Source organism: Xenopus laevis, chromosome 2L (assembly GCF_017654675.1).
Source record: "Xenopus laevis strain J_2021 chromosome 2L, Xenopus_laevis_v10.1, whole genome shotgun sequence".
NCBI classification, from domain to species: domain Eukaryota; kingdom Metazoa; phylum Chordata; class Amphibia; order Anura; family Pipidae; genus Xenopus; species Xenopus laevis.
The window spans coordinates 23,240,128-23,267,305 of record NC_054373.1 but is presented as its reverse complement, the minus strand read 5'-3'; the positions used below and the strand labels follow the sequence as shown (position 1 = coordinate 23,267,305).

The 27,178-nt window shown below is 36.2% G+C and overlaps 1 protein-coding gene across 3 annotated transcripts in view; it reads left to right on the top strand.

Annotated features, from left to right (window-relative positions):
- The window catches only part of cadm2.L (cell adhesion molecule 2 L homeolog), an 891,984-nt gene that overhangs the window by 53,868 nt on the left and 810,938 nt on the right, over window positions 1–27,178 (top strand). The window lies entirely within an intron of this gene.

Here is a 27,178-nt window from a genome sequence, read left to right as displayed (position 1 = left end):
AGGATTCATTATATCTTAGTTTGGATCAAGTACAGGGTACTGTTTTATTCTCACAGATATAAAGGAAAATTAAATAAAAATGTAATTACTTGATTAAAATGGAAACATCTATGGAAGATGGCCATCCTGTAATTCAGAACTTTTTGGATAACTGATCCTATACCTGTAATATGGTGCAAAGCACATAAATGGTAAAATGTGACCAGTTGTGCTCATGCAATTATATGGTGCATTCCCTCGCTATGAGCTAGCATTTATCTGCCATCTGTTACTGAGGTACTCTTTTGCTAGATATGGATTCATTGTGCTTGAAGAATTATTTGCCCACTGAGTTGAACAAAACTGAGGATAAAATGCAACTTAGCAAGTTCAGGAATGTGTCAATATTGAGACTTCTAACGTTATATTTTATTGAAAAATTCACAGCTGCATTTATATACAGTACATATTTCACAGTTTCTCTATGTTGTTTATGACACTAGGGTTATGAATAGTGATGGGCGAATAAATTCACCAGACACGAATTTGCGGCGAATTTCCAAATTTTGCCGCAAGCTAATTAATTCATGAAACTGCAGCGACAATTCACCGGTGAAAGCACTGCAGCGTCCAAAAAAAATTGACGCTTGTAAAAATTGTGGCATGCATAAAAATTGGCAAGCGTCAAAATTAATCATACGCCCATTGACTTTAATGCACTTGGAACAAATAGCCACACGTATAAAAATTGTCGCTTGCGTCAAAATTGACGTGCATCAAAAAAATTTAACGCCCATTGACTTCAATGCTTTTCACACAGATTTGCCCATCACTAGTTATGAATCCATCACCGCTCTGCTAAAATGGTTTCAGATCATTTGAGGTGCTGAATTTATTAGCGGAATGACAAAATTGTCATGGCTGGGCCCATACAACATTATGCATAATCAGCAGACTATTGAGAATTTATAGTTTGAATTGTTTATCTAAGAGTGACTTTTTCCCCTTCTCCCTTGACTACCACTTTCAATTTATACAGAACAATCTGAATATTTGAGTTGTCATGTTCATTTTTGTTCTCCTGACCTGAATATCATGTTCAGCTAAATCAAGAGGCTATTTAGCCATGCGTACAGTTGGTCTTGCATTTATCAACAAATCCTAACTCTACCCATGTGTTGGCAGACAGCCAGCATCTTGCAGTCCATGCTCATATTTGAAGCTGCCACCAGCAACATATCTGTAAATACAGTTCTGTTTTGGAGAGATTAAACAAAAATTCTAATCCTCTGTTTTGTATGGGGAGTTCACTGTAACATGTTCTGCATGACATATAAAAGGAACAACTTTCTTCACAGAATTATACATATTTCGATTTCTCACTGAAGATGTAACCTAATTTCTTCCTATTTGTTTGAAGGAGTAGATGACACCGTTATGAAATCAATTATTAAGTTTTTGTAAGCACATTTAGCATGGTTCCTTTCTTTTGTGTTTATGATTCATTTGATTTTAATGCCTTGTATTTTTGTTCAGCGAACTGTAGGGCCTCATAAGATTTAACCATGCAATTCAGATGAAAGCAACTTATCAACTAAGTAAACTATGAGAAACAAGAAACCGCCAGATAGAAACTTCTGATTCTGTGTTTCATCAAAAATCTATTCAGGGATTTGTTCGAACACCATCTATGAATAAAATAGCATGACAATCAATGATTTATACCTTGTGCAGAACGATTATATAAAAAGAAAGTCACCAAGGGAGAGAAGGCTTCTTCAGTGCCAAGTTTCTATGGGGAAAAAAGATTCTTGAATCTTTGTGGGAAACATTTTAGATTTTTTTTTTAAAGTTTAGCAATTTGTCATGATTTTGCAGAATATTAAATTGCAGATCCATGGTTAATAAAAATGCACCCGTTGGCCTTAAACATTTCTAAATAACAAACATTAAGAATCACTGAAGAATTTTGTTTTTATACGTAAGCCACCACAACAAATTTTTTTGATGCACAACAATTTTGTTCACAAGTGAAATCTATGGGTGTCATTTTCACAGTGAACAATTTGTTGCGTGGGGAAATATTTTTGTTGCACATCTTTTTTTTTGACACACGACACCATACAAGTCTATGGGCGTCATTTCTGTGGCGAAACAAGGTGAAAAAATTCGCCCATCCCTAGATATAAGGTGTTCCAGATTAGAGCTTTTAGTAGTTCGGAACTCCATATCTTAAGGCAATGGTTATCAAGCTACACTTACTGTTCAACTTATGGCAGATGTCATTTTGACGGTGTGCCAGTCATTCAGCTATAGTTCCAAAAATATTTGGGGTCCATCCCAAAGTCCCCCCTAACTGGCCATCAATCTCAACTGGTATGTGTTTTTAGAAAATCAAATGCCAATTCTCCCCATATCTTACTCCGTATCTTCTGGCCATCCTTATAGTTTGAGAACCACTGCCTTAAAGCTAATAAAATCAATGAGTATTATAAAAACAATGGTTTATATCAACATAAAAATTAGAGGCCTATTTACTAAAGGTCGACTTTTAGTGGTATTAGAGCTTTTTGAATCCATGATTAAACCCTTTCAAAATTTCTTTAAAATCACAAATATCATGAAATTTATTAAAAGATCCAAATAATAATTATTATTATATAAATAAGTACAAATGAAAATAGCTGTAGAAAACCTGTAAACTGTTATATTTTTGTAAATGAATGAAAAATTCATATGACAGTGAGTGAGTGAAAAAACCTCTAAAATTTCACTCATCACTATTCGTGGACATTCAGTTAATGGAATTCAAACTTTGAAAAACCTGATGATTTTATATAATCATAATTAGCTATATGACAATACTTGTTGTATACTTATTATGAGCCATAATACCATTCATTGGTTTATCTCCATGAGAGTATGGAATTCAGTAAATTGTCTTTCCCTCTACCTCCCAGTCTTTTCTCCATTCACATTGGATGTCTTCTTCTCTCCTGTATTATCATATGAAAATTCAGGTCATTGGACAAAATTTGGCATGATTATGTCAAGTGCCCAGTGCAGCGTGATGACGTCAGTTGGCACCACCATCTTGCTGAAGCAGAAGTTCTTAAGTTCAGCTGTAAATGATGTTTTATCTGTATGACCATAGCCTTTTAATATTTCCTGAATATTGGTTGGCTAATCTGTATGCCCATTTGCACCATATTAATTTAATTTACTCTCTATATGTTTTTACCAGGGGCCTATACTCAAGTTCAAATCAATAATTTATGCCTAGTGTTTTCATTAACCAGCAGTTAGTTTCATACCTTAAGTAACTCAGAAACATAAAGCAGATGCCCCACTTTTTACAGCAAAGAGGACCCATCCTTGAAAGAATATTAGCTTCAACATCTCAACAACACGTATGAATATAACTAAACAGACATGTAGCGTTCTTCATCATCAGGAATGATATGCAAATAAAGACTTTGCTCTTAAATGAGTGAGCTAATGGGTTTTGACCTGAAAAAGAAGCCAAGAGCAGGTTATAATTACAAGAATGTGTCATAGATTGATACTCTCTAATCGAGGATAGTGAAGCAGAACTGAGTATATATTGTTTCTGCATGGTCAATTCAATGCAAAAATGTACTAGTCCTGTATGGAATTCATCTGCATTTGGAATGCTTCTCTTACTGCTGGTGCAATGAGAATCACGCCAGACCTGTCTTTATATATATCCATTGCAATCAACATTTGATTTATTCTGTACCTCTGTCTGTTCTAGTTGGCCTACTGCAAAGTAGAAAAAAAAACGCACTGTAATCCTCTGAGATGCAAATCACACAGGGCAATGCCCCTCTTCCATAATGGAAATGAGTTCTCTTCTCTTAAGATGTGCTCTTTTCCAATGTCAAGGTGTCAAATATGTAGGAAAAAAGTAAACTAATTAAAACAATGTAAATGACTTGTAAGATACAGCTATACATTAATTGGTTCCAATGTAAAGCCTAATAAATCTGCATTTTTTTAAGATGAACTGAAAACTGAATTATCTTAGTTCTTTTGTGGCCCTTTTATTATACCAGCAGGAAGCCATTGCTTCACTGGAATACCAAATGGCCCTATCTCTCTCCATTTTTTGCAAGAAATGCAAGTTAAGTTAAGTACACACTAACATGTTGGAGGGGCAGTTTGATTATAGGCATGTCATTGGCTCTTCAGACGCACATGGAATTTTTGTAAGGAATTATTAAATAAACCTATTTTGTGGATGAGACAGGTGGATATCAGCTTGCTGGTATAGAGTGCCACTAGGCTTAAGCTATACTCATACATATTACCATAGTTAAGAAAGTTTGGACAGGCATTCAAACAACTAACATGCAGGCAGTGAATATAAAGGTATAAGTATTAAAAACAGGGCACTCAGTCATAGACTTATAATTAAGTGCCTAGTGGCATTAAATGTGTAAGGCTTTTAATGGATATGTAAATTAAGTAAAGATATTTTGCTTTTTATATTCACGAACTACATGTTGGCATATAGGAGTGCTTGCCCATACATGCTTGGCACCCAAACCCAATGCTTCTACTGGTGAATGTTTGCTATGAAGCAACCATGGGATTAATTATTTATTATGCATATTACATAGGTTCTCTTATGTGGTCAGGTAGCAAAAATGGAAATCTTTTCTCCGATTTGGACAGCTACATGATTAAATGAGAAGGGAAGGCATTTTCTACACTTTTGGCAACCCCAAGTGATTCTGTTTAGTAACCTGACAACCGGGCCAGTTCTCTTCTAAACAGAAAACTGCACCGGCCCGGGGTTATTCCAGCGAGCACCACAGAGAGATTATCTTCCGGGTTGTTCTTGTGAATGCACATGTGAAGTAGAGCAGAAAGACAAACTTTAACGGAAAAGTCGGCTACTTCGTTCTACTGCACATTCATCTGCCCCTGGAAATTTGAAGAAATATGAAGCAGGAAGGTGATCACTCCGTGGTGCTCGCTGGAATAACCCCGGGCCGGTGCAGTTTTCTCCTGATAGGAGCACTGGCCCAGGGTGTCAGGTAAGTAGATACAATCACTGGGGGGGGTGCCTAACTTTAAGCACCCCCAAGTAAAACACCTTTCCTTCTCTTTTAATGATCAGTTCATCACAGAGGCCAAATAAATGTTGTTGAGTGGCATTTTATATCTTTACTTAAATATCTTTACAAAATATCTTTACTTAAATTCCTGGGACCCGGGGTTTTCCAGCTAAAATGTATTTTCATAATTTGGATCTCAGAACAGTAAGTCTACTAAAAAAATGTAAACATGAAATAAACCCAATAGGATAGTTTTACCACCATGTTGTATTTATGCAGCTCAGTTATCATCAAGTACAAGGTAATGTTTTTTTGTTGTTGCTAGGAACAGAGAAATAATAAAAAAACAATGTAATTATTTGCTTGAAATTGACTCTATGGGAGATGGCCTTCCAATAATTTGGATCTTTTTAAGTAAATATTTCTGGATATGGAATCCAACCTGTTTGCAGCTAGGAATCCCTTTTTGAGGAACTGTTAAATGTGACCTGTCACCTAGACATAAAAAATGTATAATAAAAGTGCTTTTCAAATTAAAAATGAAACCCACATGCTTTTCTTTTATTAACGCATCCATAACCACTACAAAGGTATTTACATAGATAACCGTGCCTTAGGCATAGAGGCAGGCTGACAATTACATTCACTTTCCATTCAGCACTTCCTAGATGTCCCTACATTCCTCACATTCCACTCTCCCTCCTCACCATCTAATTGTGCAGCAGTGTATAGCCATCAGGTCCCCGATTCTGGAGCAAAAATGAGATTTTGGCACAATACGAAGCTGGTCTTAAAAATGGTTCCTTCCTGTGATTGTGTATTTACAAGACAGATAGATAATAAATAATTTAAGTGTAAGTGAAGTTTATTTTACTTGACAAACTCAATAGAAAATAATTTGAAATTATTTTCTTGGCTTGACAGGTTCCCTTTAGCCCTTTTTGTAGAAGGATTTTTAACAACTTCAGAGACACAGATTGCATATACCTGCAAGAATCCTGACCCCAAACCAGAGTCTGGATTAAGCTGTATGTTATGTTTCTGATAATGCTTAAACTTGACTAGTTAGTGATTTGGCTATCACTGTTTTGTGCCAGTAAAGGGATATTTTATTTGCCACCCATCAACTCTTATTCCCTTTGGTAGTACATGGAAATGTACCTCTGCATGCCAACATAAATCTAGGCATCACAATTAATAATACTACAAACTACATGACCCAAAAAAATCCAGTATGGCATTATATATATTTGTGGCCCCAAGTACACAATGACCTTCTACTGCTAATGGAAATTCCGTCCATAAACTATGGTACTGCTCATGCTTATGGAGGAAGTCATACATAGCAAGATTATGAGGAGAGCATCAGACCCAGTAATGGTTCAAAGGAAAAGTTAATTACGGCTCCTTCCTTTGTTGCATTTTATTAGAACGTCACTCTTGGTTTCATTTGATTTCATCACCAATAATGTTATTAAACTCTTCATTTATTGAAAAATATACTGTATTATGTTACCTTTAGAAATGACTCACTGAACCATAATTGCTAATTCAAATACCTGTGGAACTGCCCATAGTTTAAGGGGGAAAACACATTTCCACATTTTTTTAATTGCTTAGGACATTAAAAATAAATGTGTTAGCAGCACACCACAATTCCTTTTATATTACACTGCACTGTAATTATGTTTTATTGACATGAAAAATGAATAAGTACTGCACTACTAGTAATGATAAATCTTTCCTTCTTGGTAATGAAAAAAATAAGTAAAATAAAGAATATTTTTGAATCAAACAATATTTAAAATATTCTTACGTGTGTGGGTCCAAGGTACAAAAACTCTACAGTGAAAGATAAGAATGTTAAAGTAGGTCCATGACCAGATAAAGGCAATACGCCAAAGGTAATTGAACTTGACTTTTAATATCTTCATATCATAGCAAATAGTAAGGTCATTGTATACTGATGACATCACAACATAATCTATACGAATATATTTTTGAGTTGTTTATGAATCTTGTGTGTGATATGTAATTCAGCACCATGCCATGTACTTATATTTGGTATATATGGTATTATAAACAAGGCATTTATATATGTCCATTCTTTTTTGCATACAGTATATTTGTGTTGCTATTCCCACGTGGTGTAGATGTCATAGAAAAATGGAGCCTTTTTTCAGCCTTAAACAGCAAATGACACTGCCCTAGAATATATGGTGCTGGCTTAAAAATACCATTGTGCTATCAACCTTGAGTCTATGGTTTTGGTTTTCCTTTTGATCTATGAAATGCTGCACATTTACTGGCACAGCAGGATGTTTAGGATCAAAACAAACACTAAATTGGTTAAAAGGAGTCCCATAGTACTTTTTTGGGTATGCAATGTAATTCCCCTTCTACGAGTATTCCAAACAAAAACATTACAAATAAAAAATTCTTTCCTTGTTAGATATGTCTTATTGTGCACATTGGGTAACCCTCTCATTGTATACTGTAACTGTTCAGGACATAGAATTGGTGCAAACAAGAGTGCATGTTTGGTGGCCCTCACATTGCCCCGGGTCTTTGTGCTCAAAGGTGGAGTGCAGAGCCCTGATGTGCTCCATATATGTCTCATGAATATAACACACTGAGAAGGAAAAACAGCAGCCTGCCAGAAAGCATTTCTTTACTAAAGTGCAGGCACAAGTCACATGACCAGGGGTAGCTGGGAAATTGACAAAATGTCTAGCCCCATGTCAGATTTCAAAATTGAATGTAAATAAATCTGTTTGCTCTTTTGAGAAATGGATTTCAGTGCAGAATTCTGCTGGAGTAGCACTATTAACTGATGCATTTTGGAAAAAAAAAATGTTTTCCTATGACAGGATCCCTTTAAGTTGGAAAGTTAGATTTTCCCTCATGCAGTGAGGGAGGCAGAATTGTGCCTGCGTATCAACAATTAGTGCATATATAATGAATAAACTAGAGAGTTCAGCAGTAAGTATTCCATTTTACATGTATTTCCATTCTGATAAATAAGGCCATAAACAGAATGTGTAAAGCCTTTTTATTTTCCTTGCGTAAGCATTATAAATAATGTAGAGCATAATGCATGACCAGTCTCAATGGAAATTAGTGTTCAGCATTAGTTGGATTTCATATTGATTGGCAATAATCTAATAATTCAGTGGAGCCTATCAATAATTATAAACAATATTATCTACAACCGTGGCATATACATGAAATCCAATAAAAGTCTGATGGATAGCTCTTTGGCATGCAAGGTTAACGTGGTTCAAACCAGAGTTGAATATCTAACAGGAGCACAGTGATACATAAATGCTAATTGGTTCCATTGTAGTAAACGTTTTACAATTTCACCCTAATGTCCTATTACTCAGAACTGACACTTATTCATCACACATTAGTACCAATCAGATTTATGCTGTGGCAGTTGCACTGGCCAAGCCCGACCTCTGATGTTTACGTTCACACAGACTATGATTATAAAACTTTGATTTTCTGTTGGCTCTTTCTTTGTACACCATACATTCAGAAGAAAAAGAGGAAGACTTGAATTAATGAGCAGTAACACTCAAGAGCTCAAAAAAACTCACATTTTTAAGATGTGCCAATAAAAAAAAAATCTAGAAATGTGGGAATTACAAGCTTAGGCACTAGGCTCTGTCCTACACTTATCTGAAACTGAAAGTTGATTGGACATCTTTCAGTGCTTGAAACAATTAATTTTTACCCCCCTCTAGATCGACTTTGGAGCAGAATTTTAGGAACTGCTAAATTACCCCAGATTTATATAATTTGTGTAATTTTTAGCCCATTTGTCCTTGTGTTTCTAGTTTTTATTATGGGATGTGGGAGATTAGATTATATAGATATATATTAGGACTCATTTATGAAGAAAATGTTCATGTTTTTATACACAATATAGCATATTTTCCCCCAGCATTCCAGCATGGTTACTGGTTAGTGATGGGCGAATTTGTCCCATTTCACTCGCTAAATTTGCGGAACGGGCGAAAAATGTGCAAAACGCATTGACACTGCGCCCATTAAAGCCAATGGGCATCACCGGCATCTAAATTGACTTGATTCCGTCGCTGGCAGCAAAAAACTTTGACGCCAGCAAATTTTTGCTGCAAATGTGTGAATTTATTTGCCGGTGCCGAAACGCGAAAATCCGCCGCAAATTTGTGCCTGGCAAATAAATTCACTCATAACTATTACTGGTGCCTGCTTAGCAGTTGAAAGTGTGGCAAACTCTTTAAATACTGCATTGGATGTCAAATGGATCCCGTTCTGTGTCTGGTATCAATAATGGCATTAGTGGCTGATAGACTTCAATTTATTTTGCTGCAAAAAAGTCACAGCGACAAAAAAGTTGCCCATAGACTTTGATGTGTTTCACAATTTTTTTGCCATTCCGTGAAATTTTCAGCAGTTTTGATAAGGGAAATTTTGCTCATCAATATTCCAGAGCTCACTTGTGTTTATTGGCCCAGTTATTGTCTAAGCAGAGCACAATTTTGTCCCCATACATGGCCTTCATCTTGGTCAAGAGTGACACCAACCACTATGTATGGTCAACTTTACACTTGCTGTATCTAAACAGACCAACATTTTATCTCCTCATACAGCTCTAAAGTTGTTTTTATAATGTTATTACAAAAAGTCTTAATGGGGCATGGCCTCAAGGACAATATCGCAAGACAATAATACATTGGGGATGAGTTGAGCATGGCTGTCGGTGGCACTCTTCATAGCACGGACAACCCCCTGGACTTTTTCAAAGCATTTACAGAAATATTCCATAAGTCCATGCCAGGAATAGTGCAGGCATAAAAACATATATTTACAGAATCATAAACAAGTTTTTCTACCTATTAATTTGTAGTTTAAAGTGCACCTTAAAGGAGAAGGAAAGGAAAGGTTATTAAGTAAGCCTTATCAGAAAGGTCCATCTAAATATACCAGTAAACCCCCAAAGTAATGTTGCTCTGAGTCCCCTGTCAAAAGAAACACTGCATTTCTTTCCTTCTATTATGTACACATGGGCTTCTGTATCAGACTTCCTGCCTTCAGCTTAAACCTCATTGCCCTGGGCAAAAGCATGCTCAGTTTGCTCCTCTTCCCCCGCCCCCCTCCCTTCTCTACTGTAATCTGAGCCCAGAGCAGGGAAAGACTCAGGCAGGAAATGATGTCACACCATGTTAATGCTGCAGCTCCTATCCTAAACAAACAGAGAGTTTCTAGAGCTTTTTACACAGGTATAGTAAAACATTCTACAGAATAAATATAGTATTATAGCTTGCACTATTGCAGCTAATCTATTGGCAATAAAATGCCTCCTTAGCTTTCCTTCTCCTTTAAAGAAGAAAAATCAAACTCTCTGGGATTTGGCAAGTTGATTAGAGATTCTAGTAGCTTACCTGCTACAGATAGGTGATCAGTTATCAGGAAACCCATTATCCAGAAAGCTCCATATTACAGGAAGGCCATCATAGACACCATGTTAATCAAATAATTCACATTCTAAAGGGCGACTTCCTTTTTCTCTGTAATAATAAAACAGTACCTTGCACTTCATCCAAAGTAGGATAAAATGAAGCCTCGTGAGAGAGGTAAAACAATCCTGTTGAGTTTATTTAATGTTTAAATTGGAAAATCCAAATGATGGAAAGAAAACCAAAGGTCCCACATAGCAGTTTCCATACCTGTACTGGCTGGAACCTACAGTATCTCCTTTAGAAATATGTACCTGCCTGGGGTACTGTTTGAAGCCATACCACCATTTTTTTTTTTCAGTTTTCCAAGCCTCCGCTGTTAAGCAAAGGAAAGTACCGTACACATTGCACATAACAGAATTTCCGGCTAATTTCCAGGTATCGAACCGGCGAATAAATTTGCAGAATTGCCAGAAAAATTCGCCGACACAATTCTAGTCACCCATTTACGTCGGAATTGTCTCCAGCATCAAAAATATTTTGATTGTGAATTTTTCAGGGAAGCGAAACTGGAGAAATTCGCCCAATCACTAGTTTTTACCTTTAAGGTATTTCTAACTTCACAATTGATCGATCCCAAATTGTAGCGGGCGCAGTCATACTGAAATCCTTGGGTAAAATTCTGCATTGCAGGTAAAGGGCCAGACTGGAACAAGTTTTTGCACTTAGCTCCCCTAAGTATATAAACTCCAGTGTATTTATGCACTGCTGTTCTTTCTCCATGAAAGCATGTGCCTCCAGCATGTTCCTTCCTAGTAATTTAGTGCTGGTATATTTAGAAAGATTATACTCATTTAATAGCAAACATGGGCATCTTTGAATGATTTTTTTTCCCTGCACATCTGTTGTGGGCTTAACTGTCTTCGAGCATGTTTAAGCATCATAGCTAATCCATAAAAGCAGGTGCAATCCTGATAAAGCCAAGTTGACAGCTGAAATGTGCACATTAAAGGTAATCTTACATTCAAGCTATACACTGACGCGTTCCACTCTTACAGAGCCCTTCATTAGAGAGGAAAATACTGCAGGGTTTGCACATTATTGGAAAGTCTAATAGCCTTTTTAAATACAATTCAAACTGTATTCTGGGTAAAATGTCTTGAATTTGGTGTTGTTCTCTGTGCATCTATTTTTTTGTGTGTGTAAAAAGAAAAACCTATTTTCTACACGAATAATAGGAAATACAATCTTGTGTTCCATTTTAATCCTCCTCCTTCCACTTTTGCTTTTCATTGTTGTTAGTTAAATCTGAGGCCAGGACACAGCAGAGAAGTCATTTTATATATGGTTGTCCCTGTTAGCACGAGTATTGCTTAACACTTGGGGGCAGATTAATTAAGATTCAAATTTTAAAAAATTAAAATTTTCGAGTTGGATTTTTGGTCAAAACTAGGGATTCATCGAATCCACTATTTTGGATTCAGCCAAACCCCCGAATCCTTTGCGAAAGGTTCTGCCGAACGAATCCGAACCCAAATTTGCAAATGCAAATCAGTGAGGGGAGGGTAAAAGACAGCCGTTCAGGAAGTGCGCGGCTAAAAAAATTTACTTCCTTATTTTGTGATGAAAAGTCAAATGATTTTAAGTTTTCGGTTCGGCCAGGCACAAGGATTTGGCCGAATCCTGCTGAAAATGGCCAAATCCTGGCCGAATACCAAACCAAATCCTGGATTCTCGAATTTGAATTTGAGATTTATCATACCTATGAAACAGGTGGATGGGTCAGGTTCTTCCTAAACCTTCCCTTGGGTTACTATGCATTGGTTTTGGTACCCGGCAAGGGGTAGAACTCCCGGTAGGCACGATATAATTAGACTCTTTATCCTCAGGTGGGGCCCTCGCTTATGGTATGGAGGAAGGGATTACCACACTGGTATAAGCACACACAGTATTCACTCTTGATCAACTAAACTTTGGGCGCCAGTGGTTCTTTAAAACAGCAGAACATTTATTGAACTGGCAGTACACTTCACAAAGCAAGTAGTGGCAGCAGGTCATTTACACAAATGTATTACTCTCAGATACTGTCTGATCCTTTGTTAGTCAGCTTTGTGAATTGAGCCACCTTTCCTGCCTTTGGTGCACATTCCCCATTGAAGGCGACCTCACAGCTGGTTTTAGACTTTAAGGATCTCTCTATCCCTGACTTTAACCACTTGAGTCCCTAATCTGGCGGCAATGTCACAGCAGGGTGCTAACCCTTCACTAACTCCTCGTCGGAGCTTTAGCTGCTCACTAACCTTCTTGAACTGACCTGACACTGGCTTCACCGATACTGAGGCCTACCTCACCTCAGGCCTTAGCAGCAACACCCCACTTCCAATGGGTGCACTGGACAGAGACAGAACACATTGCAACATCCCTTTTTATAACCTCTGGAAAATTATTCCTCCTGGGAAAAAGGACCCAGACCTAGCCTAGTCTTTACCCTCCTATACCTGGACCATGGGAACAACTCGAATTCGACTATTCGCCACCTAAAACCTGCCTAGTTCATGTAGAAGTCAATGGCAGAGGTTCCGTGACCTATTTGAAGATGTTAATAGTCTTCCTGACATTCGAGTTGTTTTCGGAGAAAAAAACTCAAGTTGAGTTTAGTCGATTCAATTTGAGTTTTTGGGTCGGTAATATCTGATCGAGTTTAGTTTTTTCTTCATCTTTGAGTTAACTTTTAGTATTATGTAGGGAGTGATATTCTGAGACAACATACAATTGGTTTTCATTTTTTATTATATAAGGTTTTTGAGTTATTTTGATTTTTATTCAGCAGCTCTCAAGTTTGCAATTTCAACAGTCTGGTTGCTAGGGTCCAAATTACCCTAGCAACTATGCATTGATTTGAATAAGAGACTGGAATATGAATAGGAGAGGACCTTAGACAGATGAGAAATAAAAAATAGCAATAACAATACATTTGTAGCCTTACAGAGCATTTGCTTTTTAAATGGGGTCAGCAATGCCCATTTGAAAGCAGGAAAGAGTCAGAAGAAAATGGCAAATATTTAAAAAACTATAATAAATAAATAATGAAAACCAATTGAAAAGTTGTTTAGAATTGGCCATTCTATAACATACTAAGGGGATTATTTATCAAAGTCTGAATTTATCTCAATATTTTATGAAAAAATTCCGACCAAATCCGCACAGGTTTTTTGGGTTTATTTATAAATACACTTTCCCAAAATCTGATTTTCGGAATTCACCCGAAAACTCAGAATTTTGCCCAAAAACTTTGGGGTATTGCCAAAATCCCAGCACACATCAAAAAATCATTGGGACTTCCCCCATTGACTTATATGCAACCTCGACAGGTCTGAGATGCCGGATTTTCTGATTCTGACTTTTCCATCTTCAGGGTTTAATAAATTCCGAAAAATGTATTATTTTTTTTTAAAGTCCGATTTTATTAAAAAATCAAAATTTTTTGGGGATTTTTGCATTCAGAGTTTAGAAAAAAATAACCCCCTAGAAGTTAACTTAAAGGTAAACCACCCCTTTAAATAAGATGCTATTAGAATTGCGAGGCCATTCAAGTTCATAAAAAAACCCCTCTAACAATCGACCTTTGATAAATCAGCACCTTGCAGTGTGTAGGGGCTTATTTATTAGCAGTTGAATGTCAAGAACGGGTAAAATAGTGAAAAAAGTAAAAATTTCTCATATTTTGAACAATAACTTGTTTTCCCAAAATCGTTATTTTAAATCCATAATCTTCTCCCCCTCTAAAAAATCATAGATTAAAAAAAGAAACATTACACAATGTACTAATTTTACTCTAGGACAAACATTTTTGAAAAAATCTGTTCCATAGTTTAAGTTGAATTGCATCTTTGAAAATTAATTTTCTCCCTAAATATCCTTAAATTATGTCATCTCAAATCATACAATATGTGTATGTTATTTATACTGATTTATATTAGATTGTATGAAACTATACTCTTAAATTGGGGACACCTAAATAAAGATTTCTTTTTAATTTGTTTTTTCTTTTCTTTTTTTTAGATTGTTATCAGTACTTTGTACAGGTATAGGACCTGGTTTAGGATTAATTATATTTTAGTTAGACTCAAGTACATTGCACCATTTTATTATTACAAAGTAAAAGGAATTCTTTTTTTAAAATCTTTTATTATTTTATTAAAATGAAGTCTATGGGAGATGGCCTCTCTGTATAGCTGTACTTGGTTTCTACTCTGTGTTTAATATTTCTGTTTATCTCACTTGAGGAAGCAATATGGCAGAAATGTATACTTTTCATAAGGCTTCAACCAATGCAGACTATAAACATACACACACACTAAGGGGGTTATTTACTAAACTCCGAATGCAAAAATCCCAAAAAATAATATCGCAAATTTTTCAGAATTTATTAAACCCCCGAGGATGGAAAAGTCTGAATCCGAAAATCTGGCATCTCAGACCTGTCGAGGTTGCATATAAGTCAATGGGAGAAGTCCCAATGATTTTTTGATGTGCGCTGGGATTTGTCCAATACTCCGAGGTTTTCGGGAAAAAAAGCATAAGAAATCAGAGTTTTCAGGTGAAAAATCTGAAAAAAAACCCAACATGAAAATCAGATTTTTTTTTTCCTGCAAAGCAAATTTCGGGAAAATTTAATAAATAAGTGTAAAAAACCAGAGCGGATTTGATCAGAGTATGTAGCAGAAAATGTTGACATAAAATCTAACTTTGAGAAATAACTCCCTAAGTACTACAGGTATGGGACCTGTTATCCAGAATGCTCCGGACCTGAGGTTTTCCAGATAATGACTCTTTCCATAATTTGGATCTCGATACCTTAAGTCTACAAAAATTTTTTTTTAAACATTAAATAAACCCAATGGGATTGTTTTGGCTCCAATAAGGATTAATTATATCCTAGTTGGGATTAAATGCATGGTAATGTTTTATTATCACAGAGAAATAGGAAATCATTATTAAAAATTATTTGATTATTGGAGATGGCCTTTCCATAATTCAAATGTTTCTAGATAACAGATTTCCAGATAACAGATTTCCAGATAACAGAACCTATACTATTTAATTTAAATTGGGATTTCTTAGTTTTTCTTTTTCTCTCCCATTGGAACGCATTCACTCTTTTCATTCATTCACGCCACATATGGATATCTTTAGTTTCGGAGGACTGTCATGTTATTTAAAGTGACTGCCAGTGAGTGACAAAATAAAAAGGAACCTGTTCAGGGAAGTCTGACCTTCAAGTAAAAGCTGTGATGACTCACCTTCTGAGCATACAATAAAAGCAACACAAAGGCAAAGTCATATTAAAATATTAATATCTCACTGGATTCCTTCTTTGTAACTGAACTGGTCTGCTTCTATTTATTTTACTTAATGTATGCTGACCTAATCTGTTTCCCAACTCAGACACATGTATAGTAGTGATGGGCGAACTTATTCAGCAGGCGCAAATTCATGGCAAATTTGCGCGTTTTGCCATCGGCGAATAAATTGCGAATTTGCTGTGTCAAAGTTTTTTCTACTCCGGCGCCAAATTTGTTGCCGGCGATGATTAACTGACACCCATTGACTTTAATTGTCATCGGCATCAAAATCGCCTGTTTCGCCAAATTTTTCGCCAGTTCACGCAAAATTTGTGGCGAAGTGAAATGGTACAAATTCGCCCATCACTAATGTATAGCATTTTATGGCAGTAAAGAAATATTTTGAGCATAATCATAGTGTAATATACATGGTAGACAATGATATAATTTAATACAAGCAGAAATTAAGAATATATTCTTCTCTGCCCGTTAATTGCATTGGATTTATTTGTGCATATCCTATTCTTGTGTTATTTTTTATATTCTTGGCTATGGTGCTACAATGCAAGCCAAAGAGTGTGTGAGTGTCCCCAAAAATAACAAATACGATTTAAAAGTACAAAAACATTTACTGGGACATGAGAACAAAAGCCTAATGCATTTCGTGCCTACCATGGTACTTACTCGTAGCCTTTTAGTATGTGCCGCAGTAGGCACAAAAAGCATTAGGCTTTAGTTCTCTTGTCCCAGTAAATGTTTTTGTACTTCAAAATCTTATTTGTTATTTTTAGGAACACTCACATACTCTTTGGTTTGCATAATATGAACCCTCCTTTTCCCTTATTTTAAATTATTATTGTTTGTAAAATTTCATATATAGGCAGTAATGCAGAAAATTCACTATCACACGCGACAAATACAAGCAGGGTCAATCCCTTGCGTGTTTATTCATAAGTGCAACATTTTGGGGTAGAAACCCCTTTGTCAAGCATACAGGTCAGTGAATGAGATAAGTATTTAATACCCCCCTTATACAATTAAACTAATTTACATACATAACAAGCAAGCCAGTACAAGAAGTAAATATAAACAATAAATGGTTGAATAAAAGATTTAAACAGTGTTCTTGTTTTATGTTTTTGTTTTTTTGTCCTTGGGTGTCTTTTGTATGATCCAAGGGGTAATCCATTAAGTGCAGTTGACCCGGGACCGTTCAGTACAAAAATCCACTGGAGAAGCAGTGAGTTGCATTTCCACAATATCAACAAAATCAGGTTTAAAGGGGAACAAATATTAGTAGCAAAATAACATTCCGGGGCAATTTATTCCAAAAGTCCCCTAGACTTTGTAGTGAAACAAAAAGAGGTAGGCTTCAGTGAGTGTGTTCCTTTAAATTTCATAAATTTACTAATATATTTACCCCTCCTATTTTTATATCCAGATTTACTAAAGGGCAAATTTTCGCCAGCGACCGCTTTGCACCCATTGCTACTCTTCGCTAGGGGCAAATAGTTTGATCAAACAAATAAATCGTTCGATCGAACGAATAAATCCTTCGAAACGTTCGATTCAAAGGATTTTAATCCATCGATCGAACGATTTTTCTTCGACCTAAAAATTGTTAGAAAGCCTATGGGGACCTTCCCCATAGGCTAACATGGCACCTCAGTAGGTTTTAGGTGGCGAAGTAGGGGGGTCGAAGTTTTTTTTAAAGAGACAGTACTTCAAATATCGAATAGTCGAACAATTTTTAGTTTGAATCGTTCGATTCGAAGTCGCAGTCGAAGGTCGAAGTAGCCAATTCGATGGTTGAAGTAGCCAAAAAAAAATTTTTTTTCTTCTATTCCTTCACTCGAGCTAAGTAAATGGGCCCCCAAATGTCTTTTTCATATGAGAAAGCTTTCTCACTTTCTGTGATGTGTGAGAATTACGCGATATATGTTATGACTCAATGTCTCTGGTTCTTTCAACTTGAGAAGTTTGTGCATGAGTAATTCTTCATGTTAGGATATGCACTTCTGATTAGATTGCACATTTCCCATCTCATTAATGTTGTTGTGGAGTTGTTGTATATATATCTGAGGTATTACCTTGCAAGATATCCCAACTATTACATTTGATAACACATATTGAATAAATGCTTAAATAGTTGCTGCATCACCACCTGCAATTATCCAGCCTTTCAAGACTGATTTCTATCATATTGTGACTCCTATTAGTGGAGCATAATTAGGATCACCGATATCCCACTGATATTCCTTTGCTGAAAAGCACATCAAAGTGAGACAAATGACTATAACTCAGTCTTATTCACACGCAACATAAGACAATTGACTGCCTGGACATTATGAACAAACAGTGCACAAACCAAATCATAATAGGGCAATTATATGTTTTATTTCCAGGGCCTATAGCTCCTAATTTGACCCTGGTGTGAGATGTCTCAGATGATAAAATATATGTCCTTGTTTATTGCATTAATTAACTGTAACAAACCTCTTTGTCATTCAAACTCATGCCAGGACACAATCTGACAGCATCCCTATTGGAATCATTTTTATTGTAAATAGATGATATAAGAGTATATTAAAGAATTGTCTTTGTGACTGACTGAAATATTTGTGACATACGATTGTCACCAGAAGTAACAGAAAAATGTTTAAGCTTTTTTTACTCCGTGTCCTCAGAGTTCTGTTCATTGTGCTATTTGAGCCTGCTTTGCTTGTCTATCTGTTCTAGTCTGCCCTGGTTTATTCTGTTTTATTGGACTGATATCTGGTTACTGTCCTATCTAACTCTATACTTTTTCTTTGGTCTCTATTAGTCTGTGTGCTCTAGCCTCTTTCTGAACCCCTTGCCCAAATTACTCTGTTTACACTGCAAATAATTCAGTGTATTTTATTTAGTTGTAATATTGGTGTGTAGGCAGGTAGTCTCAGGTCATTGTGCCTGATCCTGTGCTTTCAGAAAGAGCCAGCACTTCATGATGGAACTGCTTTCAGATAAGCTATTGTTTTCCCAGCTCAATGTAACTGGAGGAGTCACAGTGGGACTTGCATTTTTATCTTGTTATCGTGTGTCACAGAGCTATTATCTTGTGGCATTCATGTTGTTTTGTTGAAAGGTGGAAAGGGTAGGAGGTGACAACACTCCAACTTGCAGTACAGTAGTAAAGAGTGACTGTAGTTTATCAGAGCACAACTCACATGGCTGAGTGCACTTTGGAAACTGACAATATATCTAGTCTCATGTCAGATTTCAAAATTAAATATAAGAAAATAGATTTTCTATTTTGAAAAATGGAACCAGTGCAGAATTCTGCTGGAGCAGCACTATTAACTGATGTGTTTTTAAAAAAAACATATTTTCCTATCACAGAAGTCCTGGTAGAAAACGTCCAAAAAGAACAATTATAGACAGATTTTTGTCTTAAGTATAAAACTAAAAGAAAATCCTAACACCACTCTCATTTTTAAGTTAGGGTAGCCAAGCATGCACAATCTGCACATTTTCAATCTATAATTGGCAGTGTAGTGGGGGTCCTATACACAAGTGCTAGAGGAATGTTGCTGCCACTACATGATACTAAAAGTAATCTATCTCTTTACTAGGAAGTCTTCACTGCTAAAATATGTTTCCATATCTGCATTGTTCCTAATATACAGTCTGGCTACTGTTACATGGATAAGCTAAACCTGCACCAAAATGATCAGGGCTGGAGCTATAGTCCTATGGTCCTATAACACCAATAACATTTAGCAATCTACTCTATATCTGGTTGTTGCATTTGTAAAAATGATTCCAACTATAGAAGGCTGTATTTAATAGCAGTGATGGGAGAATTTGTCCCATTTCGCTTCGGGCATAACTTCCTGCGAAATTCGTGAAACTGGTCAAAAATTCGCGAAACAACAATTTTGATGTCGGAACCGCCACCGGTGTCAAAATTTTTCCGATGCCGGTGAATTCTCACAGTAAATTCCCAAATTTGTTCGCTGGTAGCGAAACGCGCAAATTCACCGTGAATGTGTGCCTGGCGAATAAATTTGCCCATTACTATTTAACAGTATTAATAAATTACTTAGTTCCTTATCACACATCTACTTATTTTATATCTGATTTCCATAACAGTCCTCTTGACACCCTTGATGTCTGTCAGAGCTTAGCTCTTTACCCATTCTCTTTTTGTTCATCAGCAAAACAAACCCTCATTGTGTGACTTTGATTTGCTGTCTTGTAGAGTATGTATTTATTGATTATAAAATCTTTTCACTTTATTATTAAAGGAGAAGGAAAGGTTAAAACTAAGTAAGCCTTATCAGAAAGGTCCATCTAAATATACCAGTAAACCCCCAAAGTAATGCTGCTCTGAGTCCCCTGTCAAAAGAAACACTGCGTTTCTTTCCTTCTATTGTGTACACATGGGCTTCTGTATCAGACTTCCTGCCTTCAGCTTAAACCTCATTGCCCTGGGCAAGAGCATGCTCAGTTTGCTCCTCTTCCCCACCCCCTCCCTTCTCTACTGTAATCTGAGCACAGAGCAGGGAGAGACTCAGGCAGGAAGTGATGTCACACCACATTAATACTGCAGCTCCTATCCTAAACAAACAGAGAGTTTCTAGAGCTTTTTACTCAGGTATGGTAAAACATTCTACAGAATAAATATAGCATTCTAGCTTGCACTATTGCAGCTAATCTATTGGCAATAAAATGCCTCCGTAGCTTTCCTTCTCCTTTAATGCATTGTATAAGAGTCCAATGTTTCAGTCCTCATTAGGACCTTAATCAAGGATATATATATATATATATATATATATATATATATATATATATATATATATATATATATATATATATATATATATATATATATATATATATATAAAGTATATGTCATGTAATTTACTGTAATGTTATTGCCATTACATCAAAAGCAAGGCATGACCTTTCCTATGTTGGAATCTAACCTACTCATATCTCATCTTTCAACATCACATTTTGAATTGTATTTTCTCTGCTTGCAATAATTAGCAAACCTCTACATCTTCAGTAATACGTGATCTTAGACATTTATCTTCAGTGGTTCACGTAAGCCTCTATGGTATCATGGGTCTAAAAGAGAAATTTTCCTAATTCATTCTAGGGAACATGTTCACAAAAATTGAAAATTGGAATCCTAACATTTAAATATATAACTGTTTTTCCACATTGCTGGGAATTAGTAATATCGCAGAAAGTGATTTGTAAATCAGAGCTGATAAAAAAATACAATATAGTACAATAACACAAAAGCTTACAATTGATCGTAAATCTGCAGGTATCAAAGGTGACTTCACTTAAACTTTCTACAAGTTGTGTAGAATCATAGCAGTTTCCATTACTGGCAAGCAAGAAACAATGATAGTACAGGAAGCTGCTAATTGTATATAGGGATGGGCGAATTTTTTTGCCTTGTTTTGCCGAAAAAATGACACCTATAGACTTGTATGGCGTTGTGCATCAAAATAAAAAGACGCGCAACAAAAAAAAAATTTGCTGCGCAACAAAAAATTTTTGACGCCCATATACTTTAATGGGCGTCGGCACCATTTCACCGGCGGCAAATTTTTGGCGAAACGAAATGGGACAAATTTGCCCATCCCTGTATACTGTAGCTCACAGGAAAGCTGAGGCAGCATACTAGTTTTAAACCATTTAGTGATATAGTAATAATAAAAATTTCTAGTAATACAAACAATTTTACTTATATTTACTTATTCGATGTTGCATTTCCTATAGCATATCCAAATTCTTTTTTAAGATGCTATAAAATAATATAAATATAATATAATATAAATAATAATAATAATAATAATAATAATAATAAATACATTATGCTAAACTACTACTACTACAACTAATAATAATTGTTAATCCATCTGCAAAGTTTATTTTTCAGTAAGAGCTATTTTTGGAATTCTCTGCATTATGTTTTTGTACAGACATTTACTTTATATGAAATCCCTCTTAGCAAGGGAGAGAAAAATGGAGACACTCATATTAACAAAATATTTAGCAAAAATTTCAATTCCAATTTAAATGTGTGCTTATTTATTGAAAACCATGAATGTCAAATACATGATTGTGCAAAACATATGAAACATCATTCTACCTATCATATTCAATGGGTCTTCCAAATTTTGAAAAAAGTCTTGAAGACTTGAATTTAAAAAATAGCTTGAATTTTGCCAATACAACTCCCATTGACTTTTGCATGAATTTTCCATCTTTTAGAATGGCATATTTGTATATCTTTTATTTTTTGCACTTAATAGATCACAAGCATTTGTGTTTTGGAGACTCAAATCGGAATTGTCTATATTTGCTGTAAAATCTTGAGCATCATTATTAATACAATGCAAAGTTCATCCAAGGACTGGTGTAAGGTAATAGGATAAAAGGTTGACCCTGAAGTACTGTGTGTGTGTGTTATACTAATGCCTCCCATATGACTGTATACTTAACAACGTAACTAAATATTCAGTGTCTGCTATGGTATATTTACCTGTTACTTTGAGCATACACCAGTCATCACATTTAGAAATTCGAAGGGGCAAATTCACTAAAGCACGCAGCGGCTAACTCTAGCGCAAATTCGCCAGCATGACATAATTTAGTTACTTCGGGCGCTGGCGTAAATTCGCTACCGAAGTGGACCTACTCTAGCGCTACTTCGCACCCTTATGCCAGGCGAAGTTGCACTATGGCGAAGGGACGTAACTACGCTAATTCACTAACTTGCACATTTTACTGAACTTTACCTCTTGCGCCAGACTTGTCTTCACCACCTCAGACCAGGCGAAGTGCAATAGAGTAGTGGCGTCTTTTCCTTTTTTAAGGGTGATAGGCTGAAAAAGATCGTAATTTTTTTGGGGGGTTCCCTCCTTCCCCAATACATTTCCTAACATATGGCACCTAAACTATACAGTGGGCACATGTATAGGGCAATATAACAACTCTATTTTATCTAATGAAGCTTTCCCAGGCTTGTGTAGTGTAATGTACTTGCTGCTACATATACGTCCATTGTACTTTAACTTGGCGCCGTATGCAAATTAGGCATCGCTAGCGTAACTTCGCTTTGCTTGATGAATTAACGCTAGCGCAACTTCGCTACCTTTCGCCTCCCTGAGCTCAACTTCGGATTTTAGTGAATTAACGGCGCCCTGACGAAACTTCGCCTGGCGAAGTGTGGCAAAGTCTGCGCTAGCGCAGCTCCTCAGGTTAGTGAATTTGCCCCTAACTATATGTTGATTTTTCAGTTTTTTCTCCAGACTTCATCTCGCCACATCTGAAATGTAATATTGTTTCCTCCACCCATCTTACTGACTATGCCAATTGCCATTACTGACTCCCTGTATTCTGCTATTTATTGCGCTTTAACAGACACCATTTTTACTGGAAACCTCCATTTTAATAAAAAGAACAGCTTTCAGTTCTTAACCCTCTTCGTCGTCCTGTGGCATATGGGCAAAACCCAGTTCACCTTTCTGTCTTGTGTCTGATCATTGTTACAGAGACAGATGTTAAGGTATTTTTAGCTTTCACAGTCAGGATGCAGCTAAAAGAACCACCTGCAGTAAGCCGGTAATATTATTCAAATATTGTTTACTGTGCCAGTTTCCAGCCATCCCTTTAAAGCTGCACACTGCTAATTCCCATTTGGGATTATAACTAGGACTTATTAAAACAAAAAATTCTCATTTTCTTATTTATAATGCATTTACTTTGCATCCATTTCAATATTTTACAAAGTCTTTATCATAAATCTAAAAGAATTAGATTTCAAAGTGCATTTGGCATTATTAGGTTTCAAATTAATTCATCAAGGTTGCGGCTCAGTTTTGTTGAACCTCTGTTTTTACTGATAGCGTTGCCTTAATGGATAGAACTGTCCCGTTGATTACACTGAAGAATGTGCACAACAATATAATTAACGCAAACAATCTTTCATTGCCCTTTAGTTCTCTGCTTCTGCTCCAGACATTGTGCTTGTCAATCTTGCCTTACTGAATGAACAAGTTTCCTATTTCATTATCCCGTGAATGCCTAGGAAAGTCATTACCATTAACACATCTCTGTAAAGGCAGTAATGAGCAAAATGAAATCTAAAAAGTAAAAACTGAATGCTGCAATACTTGAATTGTCTGATTGTTATGATTATGATATAATGTATCTTAATCTCTTTTCTGCTTATATCTTACATATCCACATATCCATGTATAACCATTTTTCTATTTTTTATTGCATTTTAAATGTATAAATGTTGTCCTTTGACAGACATAAAGCGGTGCCCCTAGGTCATGCGTTGCCCAGATCTTAGTAGATAAGATTAGCCATCGACTTTTAAGGAAGGTGCCCCATAAAGATCTACCAGAATTACAGCATTTTAAGGGTTTTGTTGCAATGCCTTTACATTTATCAGAACATACATTTTGCTATGTGTAAAGAAGAATTAGATCTTTATTAAGAGGCAGGAAGAATGATACACATATTCTTAACTACACAAGATGACTACTGCTCTTTAGCATTGAAGATCTGTGCCTCTGAAGATGCCCCCAGTTGACCCTTATCTTCTTTCCTGCTGTTTTACAGCACAATGGCTGAACTTAGTAAAATATGCAATATAGATAGTATATATGCAATAAAAAATGACAATACAGGGCTTATTGGTGATTCATAAATTCATGTGCAGTGTCATTGACATTGTCAAGATGGCCCAGAAATAAGAAGTTGTCTGTGGTCAACTTTAAAGGCCTGGTTTATTACTGATATAGGGTGGATGAAAGTCTAGTCTGGTATAGTAAGTTCAGTTTACAGTATGAATACAGCATTTCTGGCTATATTTATTTGTAGACTTTAGAGCGCCTTTGAAATAACAACCAAGAATAAGAGTTTTGTAGTCTAATGGAGTTGTGTTTAGACAGTACTCTGCTCAAGATCTTCTGATAAGCAGCTGAGGATCTGCTGGGAAATTACAATTTACTCTTGGGCAGCTTTGCCCTAGGTATTTGGTGGAACTATGGAAGAAACACTGGCACACAAGGATACTGCCTTGCTGTTTGGTGCGTGATGCCAGCAGTATCCTTGTGTGCCAGTGTTTCTTCCATATCTACATGTTGATTAGAGGTCACTGATCCCTCTTTCACTGTGCACAAGGGAGTTCCTAGTCCTGAAGGCCAGGGTGTGCGAGGTGGACCATTCTGTTTCTATCATTTGATGGAACTACACATTCAGAAATTGTGTCAAGTATTAAGACTTAATTTGATCACCTTTTCAACAATACCTAATTTTTTAACAGTTTGATCTGTAGTAAAATGTTACCACTATAGTTCAGGATTGTAAACAAGATTAAAGGGGAACTCAACAGAAACGTAACTTAAGCTTTTTGAAAGGTAAACACAATTTCAAACAACTTTGCAATATACATCGTTAAAAAAAGACTTTTCATGATTTTTAATGATTTCTGGCAGTTTCCTAAGCCTAGCCCTCTGCTCTCCTGCTGATCTCGCTGACTACTTTGCTGAGCTGACTGACTACTGTTACTTTGTGTCAACAGCCATCTGTCCTCAGCCTGCATCCTCCAAACCCCACAATTCTCTGCACACATGATTTCAAGGAACATCACAGTGCAATGCATTGTGGGTTATGTAGTTCCTGCATGCTGTCGGTAAGCTGTGGAGAAGTTGTGACAATTTGTAACATCAGTGTTTAGTCCCTCCTTCCCTGCCAGGATTTCAGATGATGCAGAAAGAGAAAGAACTGTTAAACAGCTGGATTTCAGCAAAGAAAATTCATCTTTTTTTTTGAAGAAATAGGTAACTGTGATAGATATATTATGGGTCTCTGTGTTATGTGGGCCTCTTCATCAAATTTTGGTTTGGAAGCCGGAGTTTCCCTTAAAAATTGGGAATAGAGTCCCTGTAGTACAAAATTGCACCCCTTATTGGTCATGTCTGAGGGAAATGGCTGAGTTTTGCACCTTAAATCTTGTTGGCTATTGTCCTGGACTTTATGATACTTATGCTAGGGTTGGTCTTTCAAGGGAATTTACATGTTTTCCTCCCAATATTTGGACTTTGCCCCTTGCTGTTTCTATTTTTGAGTCACTATCTATCATGTTTATAGGAAAGAATTTGTACAGTAAACGGTGGGGTACAATCTAAAAATTAATTTCAAGGCTGACATGTTAATATGACGGCACACGCAACTGCTATGGCTGGTATTTTTAATTAAAAACGGATCTAGCTTAGGGGACAAACTGATGCTGTACAACTTTGCCTTCAGAAAATCTTTACAACTGCTCCTGCATGGCTTTTTTTCTGTCCTGTTGGATACAATAAGACTTTTAAAAAACATTATATATGCCATAATTCATATAAAAATTTTACATCTTTACTGACTTTTTTAAACTTTTTTAACGATAAACAAAGAAATACAGGATCATACAAGTTTCTGGCATGAAAAAGATAATGCATTATTAAGCATATTAGTGAACGCAACAATGACTGCAATGGGGATAACAGAAAAACAATACCATTTTTATTTCTTCAGCAGCTGAAGGTTGTCAGGTCAGAGGGAGTAATTACCCAAAGAGGATCAATAAAAAAGCCTTCTAGCAAAAGATGGCAGAGATGAGTACTTTTATTGACAGAGAGAATGCTTGGGATAAACTCCAAGGTATTCAAAATTCTAAAAAGACCATGAAGCAAGTGGAGAATCAAAAATGATTTTGATATATATATTGAAGAGAAGCCATAATGAAGGTTAAAGAAGCATTGTCAAACAGATATTGACCACAATGAAAAGGAGAGGGCAGAACCTACAAACATTATTTTAATAAAGCAAGTCCCATTGCCAACATTTATATCAGTAATTAGGGTATCCAAAGGCTAATGGCACGTGGGACATTCTGATTGCTGCAGTCGTCGCGTGATGAGAATAACTGGCCCACGCACACGGAGCAGTAGGTGTTAGAATCAGCCTAAAAAAATTGCTCACGCATTTTTGCATGGAGGTCTGTCTGGGGCACTTTTATTAATTGTTTTGTAATGAGCAAAAATGTTTGGCAAGTTTTGCCTCAAAAAATAAATAAATCCCATAGACTCCAATGAATTGAGCAAAAATAAAAAAACAGTTGCCATGGAAAAAAGAGTCACGAATGTGCTTTAATGCAAAAATTTGTTGCAAAAATTTTCACCTCAAAAAATGAGAAATGCGCCAATTCACGGCAATGCATTTGTAAAGAGATACGACTTGAGACAAATCACCCTTTGACTTTAAT